General features: G+C 41.3%; 3 pseudogenes; all 3 read right to left on the bottom strand.

The window, feature by feature from the left end:
• Window positions 1–2061: 2061 nt before the first annotated feature.
• Window positions 2062–2210, bottom strand: LOC148365050 (U2 spliceosomal RNA; annotated as a pseudogene).
• Window positions 2211–2437: 227 nt separating this feature from the next.
• Window positions 2438–2739, bottom strand: LOC148365049 (U2 spliceosomal RNA; annotated as a pseudogene).
• Window positions 2740–2770: 31 nt separating this feature from the next.
• LOC148365048 (U2 spliceosomal RNA) lies at window positions 2771–2930 on the bottom strand (annotated as a pseudogene).
• Between the last annotated feature and the right edge of the window lie 8590 nt (window positions 2931–11520).

Genomic DNA, 11520 nt, shown 5'->3' with positions numbered 1-11520 from the left:
ATTTTTGCCCGGAATATTCTATAATATTGAAACATTGAAAAACTATTTAACTCGGCTCTATTGCTTGTTTTACATGTCTCGCATCCTGGATGAACATTTGGAGAAAGAAAACAGGCCTTCCTTCTTCAGTATGTATTAAAACACGTTCCGCTTTGTTTTTCTATTGTGACTAAAGCAAGTGTTTATTGCCGGTACATAAAGCTTGGGATATTTTTTTTTATTTCTATTACAAATAAAAACAACGGAGAAAAAACGCAGGTGATCAATAATGTGATTGACAATCTGTAAAGTTGAATTGAAATAATCACCTTACGCCAAAGCAAAGTACAAAAGCTTCAATATGGATAAAACAGAACGTCCTCGCCAGAGATTGCTACGTCACTGTTTACATCAGTCCATTGACGGCTTACCCGAGCAGATGTCAATTTTTTTCTGTTTTTCACCTCTTGGTGATTACTATCTTTACATTTGTCCTATTGTAAGGTACATTGAAGAGTTTGACGTTAACTACTGGTTCACCACTGGTTTCCCAGTGTACCAGCCTCAACAAAATACATGCTTTAGGAGGTATTCGGAATTGTGGATTTTTTTTTCCCCTAGTGCAAGTGTATTTGACAGAATGTATGTTAACCAGCATTTTGTATGCAGACGCTGCCCTGCTTACGAAAGAGATCGTTCGTAAGTTGAATTTGTTCGTAAGTTGCTTCAGTGCTAGATTTTGTATGTTTAAGGGCTATAAAAGTATGTTTAAGGCTTGCATAAGTAACCTGTATTGTTTTGTACACAAAATAAAGATTTAATAAAATAATATGGTCGATAAAGATGAATGAAGTTAAGTTTAACCTACTTTTGGAAGATGAGCTTTAAGAGTTAGGCGACTTGCTCCCCCATGGTAGCAAGCGGCCGAAAAAAAGCGATCCATCCATTTTCTCAACCGCATCAAGCTTTCTTATTCCGCTTACAATTCAAAAGAAACGGCTCGCCTCTTCTTTACACTTTACACCAACCACATTGAATAGATGCACAAGGTATTAAAAAATAAAAATGTCAAAGTTCTTAGCGCGCTGGGGATACAGTACATGTATGTTTACACACAAACTAAGAAGAGGAAGCGGATTTCTTCTTCGTGGTGGATGCTGGTTGACCTCTCACAGGGCCACACGCTGGTAGCGGCGACAAAAAACACTCCAGTAATGTCTGACTCGGAAAAAGGTGCACACAATACAAATCTAACTAAGGGGCCGGTCACACAGCCGTTTGCGGCTGAATCACGGCTAAAATTTTGCGGGTTTTTTTTGCCCGTGGTTGCCCGGGATGGAAAATGCGCAAAATTTGACAACCCGCCGTTCGTCTGTGGTATGGCCGGAAAAAAGACACCGGCGACTGTTCCGCTTCCTCATCGCGTCATTTCTGCGTCATTTTCTCGTGTGGACCACGGGTATAAAAGCTCCCAAGCCGGTGTTGTGCCCAAATCCGACTCCTACGCAAAAATGATGTTGGGAAGCTGTTTGGATTTATTTTCATTTTGTTTCTGTCGCATTTTATGTTAGTTTTGCCGGATATCAAAGAGATCAAAGCCAGGAGAGAAAGCTTACCACGTGTTGAGAGTCATAATTTTATTCATATTTAGTTTCTTTTGTCTTTTATTAGCATATTCTGTATTGGAGTAATCCAAAAGTAATTGAAAGTGGGGTTTTTAAGGGTTATTGTTCTATCTTCGTTATTCATTATCCATTATCCGTTATCGGTCAGTTCATTATACGCTACAAAGCCTAGGAGCCGGGACACTTACTCTCAGCCAAAAGGCCAAGCTAAGGTCCTAGCCCTAAAGCCTTGCTGCGATTATTGCGAATGCACCGTTCCCGGAGGTACTGCAATACCGGGCCGATGCGTGGAGGGGGTTTGGGGTTTTTAAGGGTTATTGATCTATCTTCGTTATTCATTATCCATTATCCGTTATCGGTCAGTTCATTATACGCTACAAAGCCTAGGAGCCGGGACACTTACTCTCAGCCAAAAGGCTAAGCTAAGGTCCTAGCCCTAAAGCCTTGTTGCGATCATTGCGAATGCACCGTTCCCGGAGGTACTGCAATACCGGGCCGATGCGTGGAGTGGACAGAGCAAGCTCTTATTCCATCTCCGGAATGCAAAAATCAAAAGGCCAAGCTAAGGACCTAGTATCTAAGCCTTGCCAAAAGGCCAACAGCCAAGCTAAGGACCTGGCATCAAAGGCCAAGCTAATATCCTAACATCAAAGCCTTGCTAAGGCCAAGCTAAGGGGGGGGTTTTAAGGGTTATTGATCTATCTTCGTTATTCATTATCCATTATCCGTTATCGGTCAGTTCATAATACGCTACAAAGCCTAGGAGCCGGGACACTTACTCTCAGCCAAAAGGCCAAGCTAAGGTCCTAGTCCTAAAGCCATGCTGCGATCATTGCGAATGCACCGTTCCCGGAGGTACTGCAATACCGGGCCGATGCGTGGAGTGGACAGAGCAAGCTCATATTCCATCTCCGAAATGCAAAAATCAAAGATGGTGACTTCATAGAAAGTACACAAAAGGGCCAAGCTAAGAGGCTGCTTTTGCATCGTTCCTGGTGGTACTGCAGGGGGGGTTTTTAAGGGTTATTGATCTATCTTCGTTATTCATTATCCATTATCCGTTATCGGTCAGTTCATAATACGCTACAAAGCCTAGGAGCCGGGACACTTACTCTCAGCCAAAAGGCCAAGCTAAGGTCCTAGCCCTAAAGCCTTGCTGCGATCATTGCGAATGCACCGTTCCCGGAGGTACTGCAATACCGGGCCGATGCGTGGAGTGGACAGAACAAGCTCTTATTCCATCTCCGGATTGCAAAAATCAAAGGCCAAGCTATGGACCTAGCATCAAAGCCTTGCTACGACCATTGTTAATGCACCGAAAGATTTATTCGAAATGAAGAGAAACTACGCTGACGGTGATCCATGTTCACCCCCTTGACGTCACGAGCACAATGGTGTGCTCGGCAAATCGCGCTGTATATACGCGGAGAAAGGCGTTTGACTGTCACACGCGTAACACGCTAATTTCACGTAATAACACCGCGATACAGGCGCAGAACATGCTATTACCATGCTCCGCCCACGATTACCCGCTGAAATTTCCCGTCCTACCCATGTGTAACTACGCCCTGGCCGCGGCCAGAGCACGTCGTTCCGCGTCATTTCCGCGTCATTACCTCGTGTTGACCACGTGTGCGGCACGCGGTTTAACACGTGCTCAAACTTTTGAGCAGCTCAAAAGTTTTGAACGCGGCCAACCACGTGAAAATTTCCGACCGCGAGTAAAGCACTGCTCTATCTCGTCTATATGGCGGTCTCAAAACATCAAACAGCGACCAACGACATCTGCTTCACGGCCAGAAGCTTACGGCCGCGGTCCAGCCTCGATACACTCTTGAAAGGCTGTGTCGACGCACTCTCAAGAATTGAACAGCGCAAAATTTTTTCGCGCTGCCACCCGCGCGCAAATTTCCGACTGCGTGTTAAGCACCGCTGTATCTCGTCTGAATGGCGATCTTAATGCGTCCAACGACGTCCGCCTCAAAGGCAGACATTTCTGGCCGTGAATCAGCCGCAAATGTCTGTGTGACCGGCCCCTTACATCAATGTCCAGATATTTTTCGATACCCCCCAATAAATGTTCAAATTGTTAGGAATTAAATATTAAAATGTATCGTTTACCAAATCTTTCGAATTAGTTATCTGACTCGATTAACCAAACACAACTTACATTCACCTAACAATGCATGCTCGTTTCTTGATGGAATTTAATCGTATAAAATCCTTTACAGTAAAATGTATAAAATCCTTCAGTATCTACCGTTTTTCGTAACTCGAATGTTCGTAAGTAGTGAAGCGTCTGTATAGGATGAAATGCGGGACTAAAAATATGATGCTGGGTGCCAGAATTATTTGTCAGTGCTACAGGAGGGCACATATCCTAATAAGAAGTATTAATGATGTGATTTTTGAGTTAATGATGAAATACAGTGAACCAAATAGTATCTTAACCTAGTTGTATTTGCAAATCTGTAGATGTTAATTCCAACTTCATCTCTGATGAAATGCAAGTCCAACATTCATACCCAATTCATCCATCCATTAATTCAACACCGTTAAAGCATATAGAGCTGCACAACTGCAATAAAAATGGTATACCAATGCAGTTCAATTCTGAAAATCTTTAGCTGTTATTATTAACTGGGCCATCAAAAGCTGTGATTATGTGATTCTTTGTGTTGTCTGGTCGGGTGATAAAGCTAACAATCAAGCGCATCAAAGCCTTTATACATGTTTGGAACATCCATCCATCCATTATCTGCACCGCTTATCCTCAGTAGGGTTGCGGGAGCCCATCCCATCTTTTTTTCAGACAGTGGGCAGGTGACGCCCTGAACTGCTTGCCAGCCAGCCACAGGGCACACAGAGACAGACAACTCACTCGCTCATTCACACCTTGGGACAATTTGGACCGCCCAATTAACCTAACATGCATGTACTTGGAGTGCGGGAGCGAACCCGAGTGCCTGGAGGAAAGCCACGCAAGCACGGGGAGGACATGCAAACTCCACACAGGAGGTTCGATCTCATGACCTCAAAACTGTGCCGCATACGTGCTAACCACTGCGCCGGCGAGCTGCCCATGTTTGGAACATATCCTTGTTTTTTGTTTACATACTACAAATCACATTCATCTCAAAATGAGGGTTTTATTAGTCTGTCTGTGAAAGACCCTGATGTTGTTGACGAATTATGATATGCATACCTGTCAACCTCCAGGGCCCCACGCCCGTACAAACTGTCGTATTTTCCACTACAAAATAATCTTACACCATATTTTTTTATTCGGAATGATGCATGATGGGAAATCCCCAGGCGGCAGACGCATGTGCGCAGTAGCATCAAACCGCTCGCTTCGTTTGCAACGAAAAAAACGATACCGCGGCTTAGACTTGATTGATTTGCCGTTTCGTGATAGTCGGTGTTTACCGGATGGTACCCATAATTGACAAATTTGCGTTTTTCCGTACAGATATTCTTGTACGTTGTACACGTCTTAAAATGCATAATAAACGTACTTTGTACGGCAAAAACGTACAGGTTGACAGGTATGGATATGGCTAATCATAAGGAGCAATAATTACTCTACAATTAAATGGTTAACTTGATTAAAATATTAATGTGACGATTTCAAGTAATAAAAAGGATATACAGAAAACTCACTTGTCGTGGGGGTTCTAATAAAAACCCTTGATCTGTGAAATCCGTAAAGTACAAGCGTTTTCCTTCTATAATTATACAATTAAATTCTCTAGTAATGTATATGAAATTAAATGAAAGAACAAACCTCATTGTACAGGCCCAAGCATTCGTTTTACAAATAAAAGTACTGTATACTATACATGTAACAATGTGTTTATTTGATGCTTAAGGATTTTGTATTTTATACGATTAAATACAAGTTACATTTATCGAGTGCAAGGAAGATTTTCACTGAGTGAGCTTCAGGTCAGGCCTTTCCAAAAGCGGAATGTTTTGGCTGGGGAATTTTGATAACAGGACTCTGACGGAGAAGCCCAGACGCACAAGGACAGGCATCGCGACGCTCATCTCCGAGATGGTGGGGTCACGTGGGGGCTTTTTCCTGGCACGCCCATGGGAGGAGCCGGCGAGCCAGCTTGCTGGTAAAAACTTGGGCCGAGGGAGAGAAAGAAGTTCGAGAGAGGGAGAATCGAGAGAGAGAAGGCTTGACGGAGACTCGAGCGACACTAATTCGACTAATTCGATTGAGTTCACTTAGTTAAATACTTTAAATCTACCCCCGTGTGGAAATGCCGGTCTCTTGTCCATCTTTTCACATCAACGAACAAGGACATATTGTTGCAGAATGCAGGTTGTGTTTGGTTAATGGAGTCAGATAACTAATTCAAACAATTTGGTAAACGGTACATTTTAACATTTAATTCCAAACAATGCGAACGCCCACTCTCTTAGGGACTGTTTAGCTGTACAGAACACGATGCATTTCGAAAATCCATGAAGCAGCAAGACTGTGAAACGAGAACTGCGTTATAGCGAGGGGATAACTATAACAGGAAAACTCTCATAATTATGACTATGTCGTGTGACACATTTTAGCATTTTGACAAAGGCTAGCAAATTTTGTAAAGCGGTAATGCATAACTTTCCAATGCAAATGCTTAGAAACAATGATCTGGCGTTGTAAATTATTACACTCTGTCTCTTAAAAGAAGCAAGACTCGTGTAGCCACAATATGTCAGAGGTATATTTTTAATCAACATCTCAAATATTTCCTTTTATTTTCAGGTTCTACAGGTTTTGTCACAACAATAGGGGAACTTTTTTTATATATACCGCTCAGAGCCGTAATTTCAACAGTGGGTGGTAAATATGGGATGGTATATTGAAAACTATACTACTACTGCAACGTGTGCAGCTGTGAGACATCGTGTTCTACAGCGCCCCCAAACCCCCTCCCCCTTCCCCCTACCAGACACTCACATACACATTGCTTCATTTTTGTCTCAGCAACCTTATTTTTTCACAATCCCATACCTGTCAACTTGTACGTTTTCCCTTTATTTTATAGGTATTTTTAATCATTTTAAATTGTGGATGATACGTTTTAGATTTGAGGGACCCGTGTGAAGGAGCCAAAAACTGGATGCAGGGGTGATCAAAAAGAGGGATTGCATTTAATAGCGGGATGAAGTACAAAACAAGGAAATGTCCGAACAAAACAAAACCTGACAAAGTCCGAATCAGAAACAAAGACCAAAAATGGAAATGGGAAATGCAAAGTAACAAGGAAACCGAGAAAAAAAGTGTGATGGTGCAAATTACAAGAAAATGACCCGACGTCATATGATGTTCAAAATGTCCTTACAAAAGGGTTCAGGAGAGTTGGGCACACCAGTGCCCAGTTCGAACATCTTTGGGGGCCCTCTGGTTGTAGGAGTTGTATTAAACCCTAACAGTGTATCCTGTGTGCAATTTTTTGTACGGGACTTCTTTGATTAATAGAAATTATTTTTTTTGTTAGACCGACTGCGTCTTGCCCATTTTGGCTCTAATCCGGAAGACGACATTGTATATGTTTGTGTGTGTATGTGTGTGTGTGTTATTCTCAATCAAGCATTTATATTTTGCTTGTGATATGGCTTTTTTGATATAACGTGATACGCGTGTGCGCAGCACTTTATATCCATTTCTATTTTTTTTTTTTCAAGTCAGGCATTTGTGTTACAATGGAAGAATCAACCAGTTACAATCTTGAAACTAAGCATGGAAAAAGCGACTAGTAAGAAGAACTCAGGGATCGGTTTGACACAAAAAAATAATGGGAATCTTTCCAACGCGACTATGCTCGAAGAATTGTCAAAAAAGGACCTTGTTTTTTGTTCCATATTAAAAGGATGCAAAAATTGCTGCTATTGTAATAAGCTAGCGCCGTCAGCATAACAAGCAACACTACATTTGCTGCAAGTGGGGAAATAACTGAGAAAATATGCTGAAAGAATTGTGTTGTGAATCTGATAAATAAAATACACTTATTTACACAAATGATCTTAGTTGTTTGTTTTTGTTTAGTTTTGTTTGTTTTACATCAGGAGTCTCAAAGATGACGGCCGATCACGTCCCCCAGGATGATAGTTTTGGGCCCCCGCCTTAATATGATAGAGAGACGGTGTGCATTATTTTCCCACTAGAATTTTGTGAATTCTGTCGTGCCACCGAAAAAGAACGGTAAAAGCACAACGAAAGGAGACAAACTACAGAGACTCAAAGTGACTAAAACGCACCTTATTACTTTTGAAAAGAAGACACATAAGAAAAGAAAAAAAGACACAAAACAAAAGAGAAAAATGAAAAAGAAATAAGAGAAAAAGAAAAACTCAAGAAAAATAGGAAAATGGAGATGAAATAAAAAAGAGAATAAGAAAAAATGAAAAGAAAAAGGAGAAAATTGCATTTTTTGGTCTTTTCTTCTTTTAGTTTATCTTCTTTTTTTGCTTTTTCTCCATTTTCCTTTCCAGGCTTTCAATTCCACTACTTTTCTTTTTATTCCCATTTTCCTTTTTTTGCATCTTTTTTCTTCTTTCACCTTTCTTATTTTTTATTCCTTTTATTCCTTCCAGTCTCCGTAGTTTGTAGCCTTCCCACTACGCATTGCAGCGACACCTACTGGACCAATATAAAACACTGTCCCTTTAAGAACAGCAGAATGTTTTTATTAGCGCTGTATTTGTGGAAAACCCCATTTGGCCCATCCTCACCTGGATCCTAGCTTCAGTGACCCCCAACTCAATTGAGTTTGAAATCGCTGTTTTACAGTCTGACTTGCTGTGACCAAGTAGGTGCTGTGTTGCGTACGTAACGTTTATTACTGATTAATTAGAATTGTAATTGTAATTAATAAGGGGAGCAATTGGCTGAGGTTGACAGGTATGCGATCCCTTTGACTGTCTTTACCTTGGATCGTAAGTAACAATGCAGCTTGAAGCAATCGTTCATTTTTAAGTTTGTGTTTTCTCTTCGAGGGGGAGACTGAAAACGTTGGGCTCCAACTCCTATTTTAGTAGCATACAAACCCAAGTGACGCCATTTCACAAATTCCAGACAACTGGCGCCTGACTTCTGCCTCCGAGAAGCACATGATGAATAGGACACACCCTTGGTATGCTAGTGGGCGCTAGACTATAAGGCGCACTGCAGTGTTTCCAGCCCCACATTCATTACACCTTCTTATCGTAGCTTGCAGCTCTTAGGAATTGAATTTTCAGCACTTTTTCTCTTTCCCTCGCCTATTTTTTTCAAGCTCTGAATGTGACTGAAATGCTCTCAGGCACCAGAAAGGCAAACCACAGCAGCTCTTTCCAGCTTCTGACAGGTCGTTCAAGAACGATTTGGCTCGATGAGCCAGCTCTTTAAAGTGAAAGAGCGCCGGCTACCATTAATCTCCTTGACTCTTTTTTTCTCTGTCTTTCTCCCTCACCTTGTCTCCCTCTCAATCTTCTCTATTATCTATAGTTCTTGTTCTCTTGTTTCGTTTCTCTCTCTCTCTCTCTCTCTCTCTCTCTCTCTCTCTCTCTCTCTCTCTCTCTCTCTCTCTCTCTCTCTCTCTCTCTCTCTCTCTCTCTCTCTCTCTCTCTCTCTCTCTCTCTCTCTCTATCAGTATTTATCTCTCTTACTCTGTTCCCCTCTCATTTGCTCCTCTCTTTCTTTCTATCTCTCTCTTTCTCACTCATTTTTTCTATATCCCCTTTTCTCTATTTATTAATCTCTATCTCCTTGACTCTCTTTTCTCTGCCTTCCCCCTCGCTTTCTCCCTCTTGTCATCTTTTTTCTCTATCTATATTTCACTTTCTTAGTCTTTTTCCCTTTTTTGTTTTCTTATTTTGTTTCTCTTTGTAATCTTTCCTTTCTTTCTCTACCCCTCTCTCTCCCTTCGTTTCTCTCTCTATTTCATTCTTTTTCTTTCTTTCTCACCTACAATCTTTGTCCTTATTTCTCTATCTTTCTCTTTCTCTCTGTGTCCTTCTCTTTCTCCTTTTCCAACTGTCTCTCTTACTTCCCCCCTTTCTGTCTATCTCTCTTTTTGTGTTTAATTTTCTTTCCATCTCTCTTTCTCCCTCTATTTCTCCATCTATATTTGTCTCTCTCTCTCTCTCTCTCTGTTTTTCTACTTCTCTCTTTCTCTCTCTGTTTCTCTCTTTTGTTGTTTTTGTATCCTCTTTTTTTCTTTACGTACTTTGGTTTCTCTCTCTCTCTCTCTCTCTCCCTCTCGAAAGTGCTTGTGAATAGTTAATATGGGTGGCGTTATTTCTGTTGTTCGCTGAGCATAAACAAGTTGAATGCGTAAATAAGGTAAAAGTTCACTCTTGATCTAAAACAACAAAAGCTAATTTATCAACTTTGGTGCATCATTCTTCATTATTATTCTTCCTACTGTATATCATTCAAAACCAAAAACCTGAATAGCCGCTTGGGAGCCTAAAAAGCCAGCATTTTAGTGAGTCAAGCCGAAAAGGCCGTTTCTCTAAAAGGGGCTGGAATTTCCATCACCAGCTCTTTCCAGCGCTGGTTCCTGATCCTCCCCTTTGTTGTGGTCTATGCATGCCTGCTCCGGTCACATGACTGCGTTTCTATGGTAACTCGGGTTTGAGTAATCATTTGCGTTACGACCTTTATTCCCTTGAGGAAAAAAAGGGGAGGGGGAGAAAGGAAAGGGGAGGGGGAGCTGAGCCTGACTGGAAAAGGAAAGACAGGCGGGAGGGGAGCGGCGTTCAAGCGCACAGAGAGAAATGTGGGGGGGTGGGGAGGCGGGTGACCACGCGTTCTCCCTTTTGCCTTTAAATTTCGTCCTTGATGTTGTTTTCGACAACGCATATGGAGACTAAGAAAGAAAAGGAATAGCACTATAAAGCCTGAGTGACTCACTGGGCGACATTTGGTTAGGGGAAGCGGTTGGCATGCATGTTTCATAAGGCGCGCACACGCATGCGCAAACGCACGGCCCCTTCGCTTCTCAGAGGAATAGTGAAGAGAATTCCGGCTCCAATTAGAGAACTGGCTTTTTCAGCTCGGCTTACTGAAAAGAGACGGCTCCCGAACGGTTCATCAGTTTGTTTGTCTTCTAATGATATATTAATTGTAATAATCAAACACTATGCACCAGATAAATGAATTTTGAGTATGTATCATTAAACTGTATTATAATAGACCCTATTGGTTCAATATACAGTAAATGTTTACCCAATTTAAAGTTTTTGTTTAAACTAAGCAAACAACAGACAGATGACGCCACTTATACTGACCAGTCACGAGGGCCTTTGGGAGTGAGAGAAATAGAGAAGAGAGAATGAAAGAGAGAGAGGTGAAGAGAGAACGGTAAAGATAGGGAGAAACAGAGAGAACAAGACTGGTGAGGGGGAATTGGAGGAGAAATAAAGAGAGAGAGAGAGAGAGATGTAAAGAGAGACAATGAGACAAACAAAGAGAAAAAAAGACACAGGAAGAAAGAAATATGAAAAAAAGAGATGGAATAGTGAAATTGAGAGTGAAAGAGAGAAAGTGACAGAGAGCGCGCTAAATAAAGAGACATGAGAGGCTGAGGAAGAAAGAAATATAGAGGTAGAAGACAAGATAAATATATATCGAAAGAGAGAAAGATAGAGTTGGAAAAAGAAAGCTGGTGAGAGAAAAAAATAGAGAAAAGGAAAGCAAGGACGGGAGAGAAAATAGAGATTAAGAGAGAGGTAGAAAAAGACAGAGAAAGAGAGAGAAATAGATATATAGATAGCAAAAGAGATAAGGTGAGAAGGGAGAAATAATGATTGGAAAAGAGAAATAAATTGAAAGAGCCAAAGAAAGTGAGAGGAATGACAATATTGGCAAAGAAAGAGAGCATTGAATAAAGAGAGGGGCAGCGAAAGAAAGAAAAGAGATATGATA

Source organism: Urocampus carinirostris, chromosome 5, assembly GCF_059441175.1.
Source record: "Urocampus carinirostris isolate Australia breed hairy pipefish chromosome 5, RoL_Ucar_1.0, whole genome shotgun sequence".
NCBI lineage: Eukaryota > Metazoa > Chordata > Actinopteri > Syngnathiformes > Syngnathidae > Urocampus > Urocampus carinirostris.
The sequence above is the reverse complement of the archived record's forward strand: the minus strand, read 5'-3'. Positions and strand labels throughout refer to the sequence as shown.